The sequence below is a fragment of the Ovis aries genome, chromosome 15 (genome assembly GCF_016772045.2).
Source record: "Ovis aries strain OAR_USU_Benz2616 breed Rambouillet chromosome 15, ARS-UI_Ramb_v3.0, whole genome shotgun sequence".
Lineage (NCBI taxonomy): Eukaryota > Metazoa > Chordata > Mammalia > Artiodactyla > Bovidae > Ovis > Ovis aries.
Window position 1 is genome coordinate 50,406,570 of NC_056068.1, and position 13,311 is coordinate 50,419,880.

The window sequence follows — 13,311 nt, forward strand, 5'->3', positions numbered from 1 at the left end:
GAGAGTCCACCGCACCCCCTCCTCCATGTTTGAACAAACACAAAACCCCAGAGAAACAGTGAGGGAGAAAAAGTCTCAGTGCAGGGGGGGGAAGAGGAGGGGGGCCTTACCAGACTCCCAAAGCCACACGGATCTAGAGGTTTTAATCCACCATTAGCATTTAAATCTTGAAAGGAGAGGAGGAACGGGGGGGAGGGGGTCTAGTGGAAAGTAACCCCCCACACACAAAAGAAAAGTTGTTGGTTTTCTTCTCAGTCAGCCTGGCAGGAGCGATCTTCCTGGCTGACAGCCAGAAGTGCGTCACAGCCAGGAGTCTGCTTTCTTTAAAGGCGCAGCGAGCTTCCGCGAGCGGGAGCAGGGCACTCTCCGCAAGGGGGGAGGGGCGGCAGTCGGGGGCCGGGAGGAGGGGGCCCCGGCGCGCCCGAGACGGAGAGCTGCCGAAGCCCGGCCGCACACAAGAGCCCAGGACGCGCGGCGTGGGGGCGGCGGGGGGAGGAGCCGGCAGACAAAAGTACTGAACTGCGACAGTGGCGAGCGCCAAAGCAAACTGTGGCATAAACACACGAAACGCATCTCACAGAGGCCTGCCTGACAAACCTGAGAGCCCCGGACACTCCCCCTCCGCGCTCTTAAGACGGCAGCGACAGCCGGTCCAGCTCAGGCCAGCCGCTGCGGGGTAGGCCGCGGGCTGCCCCGCGGGTTAGATCAGCCCTGCCTGGAGGAGAGCAGGGCAGGGAGGAAGACCCAGAGGCTTTCGAGAGCGCACGGGACGCAGGCCCTCGGAAACAAGGGGCGGCTTCCTGCCGGCTCCGGGGCGGGCCGCGTCCCTAAGCACACACGCCGCTCGCTCGCACACAAAGCGCCGGCCTCCGTCCGCAGGCGCCGCCTGCCCTGGGACATGGCCGCCCCGTTCCCCGAGGGAACCTCTCCAGCCCGTACCTTCTGCGTGGCTAGGCCGGGCTGCCGCGCCGCGCCCGCTCCTCCCCCTCGGCCACCCAAACCAGGTGCCCCGGCCCACGGCGGCCCTGGAGCGCGGGCCTGCGCTGTCCTGTCCGGGTGACTGCGCGCTATTGTCGGCTGCGGAATGGCCGCCAAAACCCCAGCTGTGCTGCCAGAACCTAATCCCCTGTTCCGCCGAACACTGGTGGGGAGGGGCTGAGGGGCCGAGTCTCGGGACCTCGGGAGGCAGGCAGGAGCCCCTCAGCAGACACAGGCACTGGGACCCGTCGGCAGAGTCTGCTCCCGCCTCCCCCTCCAGGGCCGAAAAGAAAAGATGTCTGACGCTCATAAAACAAAACCAGTGTTTCCACCCCCCAAACAATGACCCTCACCGATCACGAGAGAAACCCACCGGCCATCGGGAAGCCCCTCATCTTACCTGCACTTACACCACAAACATTTATTAAGCACCTGCTATGGAAAGGTACTGCCAGAGGACACTCTAGACAGCATAGTCGTGTCCGACTCTTTGCGACCCCATGGACTGTGTAGCCTACCAGGCTTCTCTGTCCATGGGATTTTCCAGGCAAGAATACGGGAATGGGTTGCCATTCTCTTCTCCACAAGATCTTCCCAACCCAAGGATCAAACCTGAGTCTCCTGCATTGCAGGCAGGTTTTTTACCCTCCAAGCCACTAGTGAAGCCCAGAGACCACACAAACAAGAATCACACCAAGCATCTGTACTAAGGTAGGTTATAATTCCACAGATAAGCAATGTGACTTGAAATTATATTTCAAGACAGCATGTGCTAATTTTCGCAAAAAAAAAGACAAAAATTCTAACCAGTTGAGAGTAGGGAAGGACTAAAAACTAACTGATATTTTAATCTGGATCTTAAAACACATAGGTAGAACTTGCCCACACAGAAATGGAGAGAAGGAAGAAGAAAAGCAGAAAGGTGTGGACCTAGTGGAGGAACAGACTTGAAGGGAGAACTGGGGTAAGATTTGGAAAATTCTGAACTTCAAGAAATGGAACAAAGATTTAGATATTTATTTTTATTGTTTGTTTCTAGCACAGAGATGTGGTACGATGAGAAGTGTACTTTAAGGAATTATTCTGGTATCTAAATGAGTGAGACTAGCAGCAGGGAAGCAGGTCAAAGGCTGCCATCACAGACAGGCGACAGGCGATGGTGGCGGGGGGAGGGGGCTGTTGAAGGCAAGAGAGTGGAAAAAGGGAATGACAGACACAGTGGGGACAGGATGAAGGGAAGGGAATGACTGAAAGCTGAGGGAGGAATTGTAAGGAAGAAAGTGTGAGGGGTGGGAGGGAGGACAGAGAAGCCATATACAGAATTAAAATAAGTGTAGAAATGCTAGGGATCACATTATTAACAGAACAAGGAAGAAAGCAAGGTGCAATAATAGCAGCTAATGCTTACTGTGTGCATACTATATGCCAAGCGCTGTTCTGCTGGTCTTGTGTGCATTGTGTTAAACTCATTAATCTGAAAAACTCCCCTCAAAGAGTAGACACTATTATCACTCATCTTTACAGTGAGTAAACTAAGCCACAGAGATAAAATAATTTGCCCCAGATCACACAGCTTGTGAATGGCAGGACACTGACACCACCTGCTGCTCTGTGACCCCTGGCAAGTAACCTCTGAGTCTCAGCTCTCCTATTTGTAAAACAAGGATAGATACTTATTTTGTAAGATTGTGATGAGGATTCAATAACATCTATAAAATGCCCAACACACTTCTTATGCTTAGTCGCTCAGTAGTGTCAGACTCTTTGCAACTGAAAAGAAAAGATGTCTGATGCTCATAGAACAAAACCACAGTTTCCACCCACCCACCAGTGACCCTCACCAAGTCCATGAGAGAAACCCATGGGTCACTGGGAAGCCCCTCATCTTACTTCCACTTACACCACACACATTTATTAAGCACCTACTATGCAAAAGGTACCACCAGAGAACACTCCAGAGAGCACACGTGCTCAGCTGTGTCCAACTCTTTGGGACCCCATGGACTCTAGCCCACCAGGCTCCTCCATCCATGGGGATTCTCTAGACAAGTGGGTTGCCATGCCTTCCGCCAGGGGATCTTCCCAACTCAGGGATCGAACCCAGGTCTCCTGCTTTGCGGATTCTTTACCATCTGAGGCACCAGGGAAGCCCAAGAATACTGGAGTGGGTAGCCTATCCCTTCTCCAGGGGATCTTCTCGACTCAGGAATCAACCGGGGTCTCCTGCATTGCAGGCGGATTCTTTACCAGCTGAGCTACCAGGGAACCCAGCACACTGACTAGCAAATAAGGCACAGGGTGTACTTAAAGGTCAATTCCTACTTACGGATTTTTGGCCTCTTGTCACCAGGGTGTCCAAGCAGAAGTTCGCTCACCATTTGTCAGGGAAGCTAGTGGGGTGCTTCTCCCTGAAAGAGATTAGGTCCCCAGCCAGGATGCTTGCTTTCCCTCCATCAGTATGCCTCTATGGATTTTACTTTATCAACACCTCAATTACTGGTATCTTGTGATGGGGTTAGACTGTAGGGGACTTTCTACACTGGGTTTCTTTTTATGTTTGAGTTTATTTTTAATAACCATGTATTACACTGGTGATCAGAAAAATGTCTCTACATACTGCACTTGTCATTTGTATTGCCTTGACTGTATATGCAGGGAAGTCTTGTTTTCACATCTAGAATGTAAATTCCTCAAGGGCATAACCATCTATGATACCCCATAGTACCACTGAACTACATCTGGATGAAAGGCTGCTGGCCTTTTCAACCTTCTGGCCACCAGAGAAGGACTGTGCTGAGTAGTGGGGGTGTTCTGGAAGGGGTCAGAACGAGGCCCATTGCTGCAGAGACCTCCATGGTCCCACTTCTTCTCCTGGGCAGACCCTATATCCTATTCCCATGGTATCACTTGCAGTCTGTGGTTGGCAATCACTCTTGGTATTCAAAGATGCACCAGGAAAGTAAAGGCAAAGCAAAAACCAAAGCTTTTATAGAAAAGCAAAGAGGCAAACATAATTTAATGACTGGCATGATCAATACTCCAGAAAAGATCTGAGGTGAAAATAGGAGGCAGGCCTCCTAAAATCACCACTGCCACATCTGGCACTGTGTCAGCTCTGAAGCTCCCTAGCACACGAAAGGATTGATACTGAGTCTCAAAAGAATACAAGAAGTCCTCCTCCCGCCCTCCCTTGGCTTTAAACTCAAGACAACAGCTTCCAGCTGTGCAGCCTCAGAGGCGCTGAACTCTCCTCTGGAACCGCTCCACCGCAGCTGCCAAGCTTCTGGGCCTGCTCCTCAGGACAGCCCAAGGAGCTGGGCCAGTTTTCCCGGCCTCTCCCTCCCCCACCATCCCCCACCACAGAGCGCCACTCCCCTCCCTTCCCCTGCCCTCCCCTCCCCTCCCAGGGCAGCCGGCCAGAAGAACCTCCCCACCCCTCCTCCCAGCCTAGCCAGGGAGTCAGCAGGCCATGGCTCCTGCTGGATTCCACAGCCCCTGCTCACGGTCCCCAAAAGATTGCGATAAGAGTGGTAAAACCATTTTTAAAAGAAAGAGAAGGAGGGGAGGAAAACGACACCTAACACAGAATCTGAAATAGGCTTCAGGTAGAGGCTGGAGGCATTGGGGATGGCTGCAGAATGGACAAGGTTTTCAAGGCATCTGGTATAGCTCCTGAAGTGAGTGGTATATGGTATATGGGTATTTATTATTCTTGTTTAAGATATAAACATTATGATTTTTTTAAGTGTATTATCATTTTTACAAGTTTAAACTGAAGAAAGGAAGGGAGCTATTCCCCTGAGATGGTTCAGGAATGAGTGGTTCTTAATACGAATCATTTGCCTGGCATTCACAGCCCTATGGGACCCGGCCCAGGTCTTCCCTTCCACAGTCACTGCCCTTACCCAAACCCTCCACCCTTCCAGTCTTTGCACCGTCTTCTGAGGTCCCTCTGAACCTCACACCTCAGCCTACCAGCCTGGGAGAGAAGCTTTCACCACAGGAAGCTACAGGCTAAAGCCTAATGAGAGCCTCTCTCTCAGTCCCTACAGGCCCTCCCACAAGGAATGTTGGCAGGAGAAATGCTTATGGATCCACTACCCTATGCAATGCCTTCTAAGTCCTTCCTCTGCCACTTGATGTCCTAGCATAATAAATATCTAAAGACTATCATTACTGTTGTTGCTGTTACTGTTGTAATTAATAGCTAACATTTAATGAGCACTTGGTATGTGCCAGACACTATGCTAAACACTTCTTAGCTTTATTTTGTTTAATTCTCACAATAACCCAGTGACACAATAACCCAAAATACTATGGTTATCCCTATTTTACCAAAGTGGAAAACTGAGAATGGCTACATAACTTGCTGAAGGTCACAAAGAATAAATGTTGGAGGTAAAATCTGAGCCCAATTTGAGCCCAGATCCCATCCTCTTATATGGTCATTTTATCTCATTCTCAGGGAAGTCTTAAGGTAGGTTTTATTTCTAAAGATGACAAAATCTAAGGCTCAGAAATTAAGTGACCTGGTCACCTGAATAGTGAGTTGTCTGTCTGGTCTCTAGACCATTCTCTGCTGCTCTCAAATAAGCAATCATTGAATTAAAAAAAAAAAAAAGACAGCAGCACATCCTCAGTGGCTCAAAGAAGCCTCGCACCTCTACCTCCTCCCCAAAATCAACTGTTTAATCAAAAACATTCAACAGTTCCAATTTCCAAGATAACCCCTAAAGGTGGTCCAGTAGCTAAGACTCCACACTCCCAATGCAGGGGACCCAGGTTCAATCCCTGTCAGGGAACTAGATCCCCCATGCTGCAACTAAGAGTTTTCATGCCACAACAAAGATCGAAGATCCCGTGTGCCATAGCTAACACCTGGTGCAGCCAAATAAATAAAATTTAAGTAATCACTAAAGTTTTTTTTCTGAAGATGCAAGAGCTTTATATTAAAGGCCAAAACTCTTCTGAATCAGCAAGCACAGAAGAGAAGTCTTCTCCTAGAAGGGATGTTGGACATATCTAAAGGGTGAGAAGCCATGGAGAAAGAAGGATGGAGGAAATACCACTGGCTGGAGGGAAGGACAATATTTCAGAACCCTGACCTGGAGCTTATTTACCAGGCCTCATTCTCCCTCTCCAGAGGGTAGTGGCTAAGTAATGAGGCAGTGTTGGCAAGCCTGAGCTTCCTGGGGAGAAAAGCAGAGGGCATATCAAAACCCAGAGAGGATTCATTATGACATCCAAGAGGCTCTATTCACTTCTCCCTCAAGGAGGTCTTTCTACAAAACACCTAAGAACCTGTTCACCCTGTTTCATTGTCACAGAGGAGCAAACGGCTCTGTTCCTACAGGCAACATATCTAGCAGAGTTTGCTCACAAGCACAGAACTGATGCTGAGAAAGGCCAAAGAAACAAAAGAACAGTTTTAATGTGAAGATTTATAACTCCTGGAGACAGCCTTGCCAGTAACAGAAAACACACTACGTTTGGTGTTGGAAGTGACTGGAGGGAAATTCTGCATCAGCCACAGACTGTACTTGTGGCTTTCAAGCAAGGCACTTGCCCTAACTTGGGCCTCAGGAAAAGGTGAGGGTCAGATCATATCTAAAGGTATCTCCAAAAATTTCCCATGATTCTTTCTCCAGGACACCATTCTCAACAACAGGAATCTTGCAATAAAATGAATTTCCTCAGTACCTGGTCAAAAACCTCACCAGTTAGGGCTTCCTTCTCCCCCAAATAGCAAGTCCACTAGAACAGGTACTTTGTCTGTCACCCTAATGGGTCCCATGCCCAAAGCGAGGCACTCAAAGGTGTTTCATTAATCCTGATGAGAGGAGGAGATCCTCAACAACTGGTAGTTCCAACCATGGGGTACAATGAAAAGTAATAGGAGCCATACTTGGCATTTACAAGGTTTCATAAATAAAAGCCACAGAGAAAGTGCAATTCCACTGATCTCAACACCCAGAAGAAAAGCAGCTTTCTATACCTGGCCAACAAATCACAGACTCTCAAGGATGAAAGAGCCCTTAATGATCTTCTAGTCCCCCTTAGATCAACACTGGAATACACTGACAGCTCTGCTGAAGATTTCCTATCTTCTGCCCAAGAGAAATTTTACAGCTTATTTGTAAAAGCTTATTTGCTTATGCCTGAGCAAGGACTGCTAATTCGAGACAACTTGTGATTTCAGAACAAGAGCTGGGAGAGCAGGATCCTGCCCAGGATCCCATAAAACTCAGAGGACATCTCTCTCTTTTCTCTCCCTCTCTCCCATCCTCTCTCTGTCTTCCTCTTCCTGTCTCTCTTTCGTATCTCCACCTCTCACTCAGCACTGAAACCTCTGTCTGTCTGGTTCAAATCCACTTCTTCTACCACACCAGGATGATTTTAACCACTGACAGAAATGAACAAAAACATATTAATAGGGATTAGATTTCTGAATGAGGTGCCAGATAACTCAAGAACCAAATCTGTCAATATGTTATTAATAAGTAAAATAAATGGATCTGGTGTCTAACATGGTCATGATAAAAAAATTTTAAATTTAAACAATTAAAAAACCCTAACATTTTAACAGATCTCAAGGATTTAAAGAAGGCTATGTCTCACGTCTCTCAATTAACCCCCCTAAACTTAGAACCCTAAAAGGCAAGCATGTTGTTTATTAACAATTTTATAACTAGGACCCTAGGCTTCAAAAAAAGAAGGCAATACCTGCCCTCAGGGTCAACCACCAAGGCTGCAGAACCAGAACTCATCTTCTAAATCCCCGACTCTCTCCAGTCCAGCCGAGCTACATCCTATATACCTTTCCCATCAGCACAGCTTTTTATTCATTCAAAGCACTTTTGAATTTCTTGTTCAAACTGTTTCTACTACAGCTTGTGAAGTGGGCAGAGCTGGAATCATTTTCTCCATCGTTAAAGACACTAAACACCATTCGACAAAATAACATTCCATATATCTGGCATCACTGAGAAGTACAGAATCCCCAACAAGCAGTTTTTCTAAAAACTGAAATCTCCCTTTAGGATCAAACCCCTTTTGAAAAAAAACTATTAACGATACAAAGTCCTCAAAATGTCTAAGATATGTCACTCTTAGAGTTAATGAAATTTAATCAGAGACATTCAAGTGTAAACATGAAACAAACAACCTAGAATACTGTGCTCAGATGAATGAGATGGGCTCAGAATCCTATGAAGAGACATACCTATAACTCACCTAAACATGAGCTCAAAGAACAAGGCCTTGGGTAGTGCTGAACGGAAGGTGAGAGAACACTGGAAAGCGTAGTAGAGACCAGGAGTGACTCATTGAAGGAGCAGTGTGAGGCACTGAAGGATTCTGAGCAGGAGAATGGTATATGTGTTACGTGCTGTGGGAACGATGGATCTGGCAGGATGCTGAGTCCAGAGGCAGAATACAGCAGAAGTAAAACTGCTGCTGTCAGGCAAGGGCAGTAGGAACTTTAAAAAAGGTATATTTAAAAGGCACTGTGGAATAGGCTCCAAGATCTTAGGAAACAGGAGTATGGGAAAGGTGCTGCTGCTGCTAAGTCGCTTCAGTCGTGTCTGACTCTGTGCGACCCCATAGACGGCAGCCCACCAGGCTCCCTTGTCCCTGGGATTCTCCAGGCAAGAACACTGGAGTGGGCTGCAAGCTGTAAAGACCTCTAGGATTCTCACTTTGGTGAAAGACTTCAGAAGAGGAACACAGGAGGAACTGCTGTTTTACAAGCCCTGTGAGGGACGGATTAACTCAGGAAGGCATGATGAGGAAAGCTTTACCGAGGAAGTAGTATTGAAGCTGGGTACTTAAAGTATGAGTAGGATGAGTAAGGTTTCACCGAAAGAGAAGTTAAAAAAAAAAGCATTCTAGCAGGGAGAACAGCATGTGCAAAGACAGAGAGCTTATCACATCCGAGCCATGGCGTGCAGTTTTGGGAAGGTGTAGCAGATGGTGAGGCTGAGCAGCACTAACTCGTGAGGCACTGACATCACACTAAGGAATGCAGATGTCATCCTGGAGGTGATGGGGAACAATCAAGGTTTCGAAGGGAAGAAGTAAAGGGGAGTAACACAGATCAGACCTATGTTCCCGGCTGTATAACGTACAGGCTAGAATGGTGAGAAACAAAAGGCAGGCAATATAGCATGATGGTTAAGAGCATGGAGTCTGGAGTTAGACAGACTAATTTCAACTTTGGCTCTAGGGACGTCCCTGGTGGTACAATAGATTAAAAAGTCCACCTACCAATGCAGGGAACACTGGTTCAATTCCTGGTCAGGGAAGATTCCACGTGCCATGGAGTAACTGAGCCCATGCACCACCACTACTGAGCCCAAGCTCTAGAACCTTCGAGCCGCAACCACTGAAACCCTCGTGCTCTAGGGCCTGTGCTCTGCAACAAGAGAAGCCACCACAATGAGAAGCCCATGCAACAAAGAGTAACCCTGGATCACTGCAACTAGAGAGCCCCCACATGTAACAACAAATACCCAGCACAGCCAAAAAAGCTGGAGCCATATTTAAAAAAAAAAAAATCCTGGCTCTAGGACTTTAATAACTGTGCAAGCTTCCCCATCTGTAAAATGGGAGTAAGAATACTTTCTCAGAGGGTGATATAGGGAATTCACAAGACAGTATGTATGAAGAAAGTGCTTAGGACAGTACCCAGCACAGAGGTTGAAAGTTCATTAGTAAAAAGTTACTTCTGTGTGTGGTCTAGTGTTGTGCATGCTCTTCCTCCTACCCAAAGCTTTCTCTTCCTGTTCACATGATTAATTCTAACTTATCCTTCATGCATGATTGCATGCTAAGTTGCTTCAGTCATGTCCCACTCTGTGGGACCCTATGGACTAGAGCCTGCAGGCTCCTCTGTCCACGGATTCCCCAGGCAAGAATACTGGAGTGGGTTGCCATGCCCTCCTCCAGGGGATCTTCCCCACCCAGGGACCGAAGCCAAGTCTCTTAAGTCTCCTGTGTCAGCAGGCGGGTACTTTACCACTAGCGCCACCTGGGAAGCCCCATCTTATCCTTCATATCTTTGCTCAAATGCCACTTCTCCATGTAAAGTCTCCCTAACCACCTGGATTAGGTCAGGCATAGCATCATATTCTTTTCCTTTATAGCTCTCATAGTCTCTAGTTACATCTTTCTATATTTCATTCTCTTTTTTCTACTACTGTAAGTTCCATGAAGTCACATACCATGTGCTCGGCACTGAATTCCTGGAACCGAGTAAAGTGCATGGCACCTGATAGGCATTTATAGAATTAATCAAAGGTTTCAAATTACATTTTTAAAAGGAACTTATAAGATGCAATATTTATATAGGTTAGAGATAGCAATTTGGGTCACATTTGGAACACTGTGACTATAATCAGAAGTGGGTCTGTGGTGGGATCATGCTTGCCCTGTTGGGCCTGTAAAGGAGTGGTATATTCATTTGCTATTGAAACCAGCTAATCTTAGGCCAAAGCCTCTGCCTTACACAACTCTAGGAGGCACCAGCATTAAGAGAGGAAATGAGAGAAAAATGGAAGAAATTCCAAATCTTTGGGAATTCTATTTAGGTCCTCTACTCCTCTATATTATTTCCATTTTGCAGCATTTAACAGAAACTGGTGACTATACCAAATGTCAACAACAACAAAAAAAAGGAGATAATACTGGTAGATAAGAGAATGGATTTGGGATCAAACAAACGTCTTCATTTCTCTTCTTACTTGAGGTTCACATCATCTCCTGCTTGGATACCTCCCTCACCAAAACCAAGTAGCAATTGTGTTTGGCTTTTCACCACTGATGGTATTTTCCATCTACAAAATATTTCACGTGATCTCACAACAGTTCTGTGAGGTAGATGTTATTGTTTTCATTTTATCAAAAAGAAATGAGGTTCAGAAAAGTATCTCCCCTAAGGTTACACAACGAAAGAGCAATAGGACCACGATGCAACTCTGACGTTCTGGCTCCAGACCTGGAGCCCTTTCCAGCCCTTTCCACCAGAGACAACCATGAGCTATCCTGCCATATACTTTCACTCCTTTTAAAAAGAAAACCGCATGGGACAATGACTGGAAGGGTGGGCATACCGGGCGCTGCTAGTGTTCTTGATGCAGCACTAGTTACACAGGCGTGCTCACTTTCTGTAAATTTCAGGAATCATATACTTTACAAGCTGTTCTACATGTGTTATACTGTAAAAAGTAAATACCAGGCAGAACTACGACAGACTAATCAAAATTCAGAAGCATTAAGTTGCATACCTCAGAACTACATGTATATTTACCTACATGTAGCTTCTCAAGCAGCAGCTACATATAGGACACCTACCAGTTAATTAAGTACAAAATCCTTGCACACTCAAATACCATATCCACCCACCTGCTTCTCCCTACCCAGAACGACCAGATGATATGAGTGAATCTGTTGGGATTAGGAGCAAGGGAAGCCCAGAAAGGGGCCAAGAATATACAGTTAATGAAAAAAAAAGGCACTGAAAAGTAGAACTATCCTGTACCTTCAATGATAAGATATCTCAATTTTAGAGATAATAAAAATGTGAAAAAATAGCCAGTGCCAATTATAAAATGCATTTTAATTTCAGACTGTTAAAATGTAACAAAAACAAAAGGCATTTAAAAGCAAATGAAATACAACGTTCTAAAATCTCAAGAGGCATAGCAATTGTAGAACTGTAGGACCATAAACCTGTGGAATGACAGGCCTAGAGAGGACCTGGAGACCAATGTCTCCCGGTACAAGCTTTCCATTTTACAGATGAGAAGACTGAGGCCCTTGTTTAGCAGTTGCTAAATGACCTCATTAAATTAAAGCTCACACATTAGAAAATTTAGAACTACACCTACAAAGTTGGTTCCCTTACTCCTGCGTTCTCTTTCCACTACGCAGATACTAAACCCAAGGGATTTACATGATAACTCTATTTTTACTTTCATAATTCTTTACTTCATTAACTCACTAAAAAAATTTAAACCACCTCTTAGAAATCAATTAAGATGAAAAACTATTTAGGAAACTTCATTTTTTACTCAGGAAGTTTATCTTCCTTGTTCTGTAAAACTAATGAAGCAATACAAAGTTAGATAAAAACAAAATTAGCCTCCCATAATCTCTCAGCCTCCAAGTCCTCCCATAAGATAAGAAACATTAGGGACTTCCATGGCGGTCCAATAGTTAGGACTCCATGCTTCCACTTTGGGGGGTGGGGGAGGTGGGTTCCACCTCCAGTTAGGGAACTAAGATCCCATATGCTGTGCAGTGTGGCCAAAAATTAAGTTAAATGTACAACTTGCGGGCTTTCAGTTCCTATGCTTGTGTATACATCATCATAATTTTTAAAAAAGAAATGTTATCAGATTTTTCCATGCCCCCAAAATCATAAGCACAAGTATATTTTTTATATTTTAAGAGGATTTTTTAAATTGTTCTCTATTTTTCAAAAACTAGATTTACATATTAACATTGCTCTACAACTTATTTTTCTCACTTAATAATTGATTATGAACATTCCAAGCATCAGTAAATTTAATTCTAACTCATACTTTTAAAAAACTATATAATAACAGTGCTTATAAAAGATATACCATAATGTGTTCACATATTTTCCTATTGATGGATGTGGACATTTCCAGTGTCAGATTTCAAACAGTGCTATAATGAATATCCCTGTACATATTTCTTTTCACACACGTTCCTTGTTGTCCCAAACATGACTGCTTTTTTTCCTATCAACATCCTTGCTTTGCATGCTCACTGAATTCCTCTCTGGGCCCCGTGTGATAACTGAAAATAAAGCAACTTGGAGAATGTCAAGACAAGACATGTGATAGTTACTGTTGGCGAATCAGAACTGGCCTGTCTGGCTGCCTTTCCCAGCCACCTGCGCATATGCCTCCCATGCCCTCGCACATGCGCTCCTTGCTCTCGGCTCAGTAGCTGCTTCCAACTCAACTGACATGGGCAGAGCTGGCTTGGCAAATTAATTCTACTGTGTCACACTCCCGGCCCACCAGCTATCCAAACAAGAGGGAAGGAGGGAGAATACATTATCATCATGAAATAATATAATAAAGAAGTACACAGAGTAAAAAGCAAAACACCCCATTTGTCAAACTTTTAACCTATGTTTGCCAACAGCACTCCATTCCTCAGAAGTACCACCGTTAGAAGTTTGTTGTATAACCTTTCAGACTTTTCCTAGCATGCACACACATGCACATATGTATGGATACACAATGTGTGTGTATTTAGACAAAGTGTGTGTGTGTTTGGTCTACCTGCCTACAGTCATAC

General features: G+C 45.4%; 1 protein-coding gene across 29 annotated transcripts in view; it reads right to left on the minus strand.

Annotated features, from left to right (window-relative positions):
- NUMA1 (nuclear mitotic apparatus protein 1) overlaps positions 1–13,311 on the minus strand; it is a 69,565-nt gene that overhangs the window by 35,295 nt on the left and 20,959 nt on the right. For 7 of the 29 annotated variants that reach the window (XM_027979471.2, XM_042233172.1, XM_042233173.2 and 4 more), the window contains exon 2: positions 3,305–3,386. The exons of 8 other annotated variants lie outside the window; for them this stretch is intronic. The gene's annotated coding sequence lies outside the window, so the exon portion shown is untranslated. Of the gene's footprint in view, positions 1–110; positions 300–597; positions 719–939; positions 1,269–1,378; positions 1,671–3,304; positions 3,387–9,243; positions 9,392–13,311 lie in introns of those variants that run through there. 14 more of the 29 variants (XM_042233182.1, XM_027979478.1, XM_027979477.1 and 11 more) reach the window with 6 other exon arrangements.